Source organism: Manis pentadactyla, chromosome 2, assembly GCF_030020395.1.
Source record: "Manis pentadactyla isolate mManPen7 chromosome 2, mManPen7.hap1, whole genome shotgun sequence".
NCBI lineage: Eukaryota > Metazoa > Chordata > Mammalia > Pholidota > Manidae > Manis > Manis pentadactyla.
In genome coordinates, this window is record NC_080020.1 from 208,389,524 (window position 1) to 208,395,523 (window position 6,000).

Genomic DNA, 6,000 nt, shown 5'->3' on the forward strand with positions numbered 1-6,000 from the left:
GAAAGTGATACATGCCAGCACCCTGAAGTGAAGCTATGTAAGACAGTGTTCTTGCTAAATTATTCAGATATAAAATGAATAATGAAGGGGCACTTAATCAAAACTTACCTGAAAAAATAGCTGCTCAAGGTAGAAGAAAAGTGACTGAGCAGGAACAGTGAGTCATTTTGTCCCTTTCAGGAAGAAAGTAAAACAATCTTTTTCATTCATAAATTAATGGATGATTTATAGCAGATGACATGAAAAGCAGCAATACTGGACTTGATGCACCCTGAACTTTTAAGGATGAATGTGGAGGGCACTGATGATATTCTTTCTTGTTGTACGCTAGTGTTTTATTGGATCATGTTATTGTTTTGCCTATCTTCTAGACCCATAAACTTTACCTACATTCAGGATTATCTATTGTCTTAGCCTTGTATTATCCATGGGAAGGGAAAAATATAGGCAGTTTCTGCCACAAATATAAGAACAGAGGATTTTTATTGATTTTTCCTTGGACCTACTGTCCAGACCCTATTGTACTTAGGTTTTTATCTTCTTATTACCTCTACATAAATGTGTGATTTCTAACCATTATTATGTTGTGTCTCCATGCCTGGGTCTCTGACTCATATCACACCATTCCTATTGTATTAGTTTCCAACTGCTGCTGTAATAAATTACCAAAAACAAAGAGCCTCTAAAGCAACACAAATGTATGATCTTTCCCCATTGGAGATCAGAAATCTAAAGTGGTTTGGCAGGGCTGCATTCCTTCTGGAAGAACTAGGGAAGAATCTATTCATTTATCTTTTCTATCTTCTAGAGGATCCCCATGGTCCTCGGCTTATTGCCTCGCATCCTTCTGACCTCTGCTTCTATCATCACTTTCTCTCCCTTTGCATCCACAGTCACATCATTTCCTCTGACTTTGGACCTTCTTCCTCCTTCTTATAAGTACCCTTGCAATTACACTGAGCCTAAAATAATCCAGGAAAACCTCCCCATCTCAAAATCCTGGTTTTGGTCACATCTTCAATACACCTTTTTCCAGGTAGGGTAACATACTGACAGATCCTGGGGTTAGGGCATGGACATCTTTGGAAAGGATTATCAGGCTACCACACCCATGAACCTATTAGATCCTGTCATTTGATTCAGCCTAGACCATGTCGGGGACTTTGTTTTTTCAGGTAACTCTTATGCCTGAATTACTTTCACTTGCTATTTCCAGTTTCCCAAGCTTGAATTTGGTTTCCCAGTTTGCCTCTTCTCCATTTGCATTGCTTAACTTCAGGTCTTTAAATCCAATCCTATGCTGGAAATACTTCTTTCCTGTGTTGAACTTTTGAGATTTAGAGTCAGCCAGTCTACTTAAAGACAAGCATCTGTCTCATAGTGAAAAGTAGAAATTCTTCATCAGTTCATAGATTCTGAGCCCAGGGTCCTTCCCCACTCTTCGCATTTGTGAGGGTCCTTCCCCAGTCCTCCACATTCCTATGGAAAGAATGTATCCCTGTCATATAATCTAACTTAGTCTAAGCATAGAGACCATGTACGTGGCACTCCCAGTCCTGGCCCATGTCTGACACTTTGAGTTGGCATCCTGGACATGCGCAAGTTCTCAGATGCTTTTGTTGCAGTACTACCAAAAGTGGGAGAGTGGAAAAGGAAAACAAAACAAAAGCCTCTGCCTTATTTGGGGTGGTAGCAGGGGTAGTGTTTTGTTTGGCTCTTCTCACATTTTTCTCCTTACCTGTTCTGTATTTGTACAACAGGTTCATAGGTGCTAGAGGGAGTACCTGGCAAATAGAGCTGCTATGTAAATATTTCATTTTGGTCCCTTAGACTTCATATGAGCTGTGATGATTGAGCCGACTACTTGCCTGTAGACGTGGCTTCAGTTTGCCCCAGTTTTGTAAAATTCTCCTACAGATATGATGTTCTGATTCACAACTCTTGAATTTCCATTTCAAGTCCTCATCCCAAATGTCAGCAAGGGGGTTTCTAAACTGTAGTTCATGGACCCACATATGGAAAAGAATTCTTCTGCTCCATGGTTTGTAAAATTTGGTGATGTGCTTCTACCAAGAGGAAGGGCATCATGAGTCCTTGCAGTGACATAGCAAATTAAGGAAAAGTTTTGAAGGAAGTCTTGGGTAGTTGGAAAAAACATACTCAACATAAAATTAGTTTTATAATAGGATTTGTTTTCATTATACAACATAAAATGTATTCTGAAATGTTAAATAACATTAAGAAAGGCTTGTGCAAAACTGAAGGAACAAAATAGCAGTAGACTCAGAGACTCCAAGAATGAACTAGTGGTTACCAAAGGGGAGGGGTGTGGGAGGGCAGGTGGGGAGGGAGGGAGAAGGGGACTGAGGGGTAGTATGTTTAGTACACATGGTGTGGGGGATCACGGGGAGAATAGTGTAGCACAGAGAAGGAACATAGTGGATCTCTGGCATCTTGCTGCACTGATGGACAGTGACTGCATTGGGGTATGGGGTGGGGACTTGATAATATGGGTAAATGTAGTAACCACATTGTTTTTTCATGTGAAACCTTCGTAAGAGTGTATATCAATCATAGCTTAATAAAAAATAAGAAAGAAAGGCTGTGATTTTATGTATATTTAAGGGGCATGTGAATAAAAGAGGCTGAGACACACTATTCTATCTATAAATTTGCCTTTCTTTGTGTAAACTCAAATGCAACTTTTCTCTTTTTTAAATGGATTTCTTCATTATGTTTTCTATTTATTCTCAAATTTTGTGCTCTCCATGTGAGAGGATATAGGCATGCAATGAAAGTAATGAAGAGGGAGACAGCAAAAATAAAAATATAGAACAACTATGGAAACAAAGTGGAAATTGAAGGTCAGATATAGATTTGAGAAAGCTGAAACAGCCATCAGAAGGAAGAAGGGCATTCAGGTATATTCAGAGGAGAGAACCATTTTTAAAATAGAAATATTTTATTTTAAAAGTGAGCAGTTTTCCAGGTGCTAAATCTAATATATCTCAAATTCCTATGCTTCTGCTATCCTTTACTGCCAGACTTCCTGGACTTTGTATGATTTGAAATCTTCAGGTGAAAATTAGATGATGGAAACCTTTGAAGATATTGTTTATCTAAAATACTTTATAGGCAAAAACTCAAATATTTCATTTTATTTTCCAAATAGCTATTTTTTAACTTTATTTAATGTAGCAAATGAAAATTTTTGCAGAGAAAAATCGATTTATTAGTGTTTCATTTTGTTCTGTTTTCCTGCTGAAATAGATAAACAACAATTCAAATTCCTGGGATAAATCCACTTTTCAAGGATTAGGTGTTGAGTATTATTTACACAAATAATGTTAAGGGTATTAAGGTTTTCATCTTGAAAAATCTTTCCATGAGTAGTCAGGACACTTCTGACATTCTTAAATAGAATATTAATGAGAAAATCATGAACAAAGGCTTTTCCCTGGACTTTTCACTCAGTATGTTAGAGATGAAACCTGTGGTTTGTTCTGTCTCAGCAATGGGCCTCCTCAGTCATCCTCCAGGATAGGCCATCATTTGGAACCCAGCCATTTTCTCCAGGGGAGCCAGCACGTTCCCACTCATCCACAGCTCTTTTTGACTCTTTTCTAAAAGTTATACATCTTGACAAAAGATTACAGACCTGTGACTTTACAGACAAGCTATCTGAAATAATTAGCCTTTTCCTTAGAGGAATCCTCTTAGCAGTTTTCCAAAGATGTTACCGAAGTTACAGACATTTTAGATGACTTCTCTATTCGCACTTCTCTCTCTCGTCACTATCATTTCATTAATTCTCCAAATGTTGCTGCAGTCTGATCTCACATCAATCAATAGGTTTTGACCACATAGCTTATATTTAAATATTTGCTTATTGACTTGGTTTCCACAATTAAGAAGAACCTTTGGTTATGAAATAGAACACAATGAAACCACAATTGAAGATTATTCCAAGAATAGGTTTGGTTTAAGGAATGATTTACAAAGTGTCAGAATTACAGAAAGAAAACTTAATCTACTATAATTCACTGATCCAAGACATCAATCAACAGGTGGTTTTACAGCACCTACTTTCAGATCAAGCACAATTGCTTTTCATTTGTGTTTTGTTTGCTGAGGTCAACATTTTCTCTTTCTCCTTTAAAAATGAATAGTACTCTATCCAAATTGAGGTATTATCTCTTTCTGATCAACTCCCAATCTAATGGATATTGTGGAACAGACCAATTATAATACTCCTAATGCCTATGATATTTGTAATGATTGAGAAATTGAAGCGTCAAAAGTAGTTGTTATCAACTTGAAACAAAGCCATTATGGCACAAAATAGTCTTAGATGATGACATCTTCCTGTCTCAGTTGATCTGGATATTCTTTCAGTTGTTGATTCAGCAAGTATATAACAAGTACCAAATATTTGCCGGATATACTAGGCTTTAGTATGTGTGCAATGAGGGATTAGGATGAATTTGGGGATCTCCTTTTCAACTCCATGAATGATTAATTTTGGATGTGAAATGTCATTTGCATCAAACATCATTAGTTATTCAAATAGATTTCTTCCAAATTAATGAAATAAAGGGCTGTATAATGTAGTGTCTCTAAGTCCTGTGGTCAAAGTTCAAATCCTAAAATTACCCCTGGCTAGCTGGGTGAACTCAGGTGACCTTGGATGAATTATGTAATGTCTCTCTGCCTCAGTTTTCTCATTTATAGAATAGTTTCAAATTGGGCTGTTAGTAAAGAAAATAACATTTCTGAAACATTGATCACAGCTATTGGCACATGGTCTACATGTTTTATATATATAGAACACTATTCTTTGTGATCCTGCCCTTGCATCTTGGCATTTACTATTTATGCCTTTTGAAGTTGATATCCTAATAGGAAAGGGCATGTGCTGAGATGGGGATGTTCATGCTAAGTGTGGGAAATCTTAATGTACCAATAGGCATGACTCGAAAGATATCAGAAAATCTCCCCACTGGCACAAGCACAAACAAGCTAGTGTACTCACTTAGTTGAAGCAAGATTATTATATGTCTCAGTTCTCAGTTCAATTTACCACTGCCATCTATGATCTAGTACAGATTGCAGCATGTGTAGACATCAAGAGAGTATATGAAATTCTCAACAAACATGTAAGGAATTATAGCTTCTCCGAGGAAGTTTTTTCCTTATATGAATAAAAATGTCCTGTTTCCTTTGGAACCAACCAATGTTGATTCCATCTGATACCTCTTAACAAATGACACTGACTGTTGCTCATATGTTGTGTACCTAGGTGCTATTTCTGTTATTACAGAGTTCCAGAGATATTTGAATTTATTGGAATTGCTCCTTTGCTCTCAGAATTCATGGTTATTAATGTTTTCTACTTGGACTTGTTAGTGTTGTTGTTACACACAAAATGGCAAAGAAGTGAAAGTTTGAATTAATGTATCTGTGATTCATGGTTATGAAATACAATTATTTTATATTACATATGAAGGTATTTGATTTGTAATGTGTGTGTGTGTGGTGTGTGCACGCTTTACTTATGCCTGTGGATGTTGTTACATTGTTTTATTTTTGTAATATATGATTCAGTTGGACAGTGATACTATGATTCATTTAGCCTTTACATGTATTCTCAAACATTAAAGAATATGTATATATATATATGTAAATGTATACATACACATGTATGTATAAATGGTAATTCAAGTATCAAATATCTTTGCTGAAAAAAAATTATTTCACTTTAGACTGTGAGTTTCTTTGTTCCACTAACTTTGATATAAATAAATCACCTCATTTCTATTTTTTACAATTATAACGTATTTTTAGTGACATGTCAATTTATCTGTAAATCCACATTCACATGAAAGCACTATTCTTTCAGTGATACTTCCTTTGGCATAGTTTGGCTCTTCATAGGCTAAATGTGCCCCTATGTTATCTCCTGTTAATGATTCCATACTTGTTTTCCCAGATGATGAATTA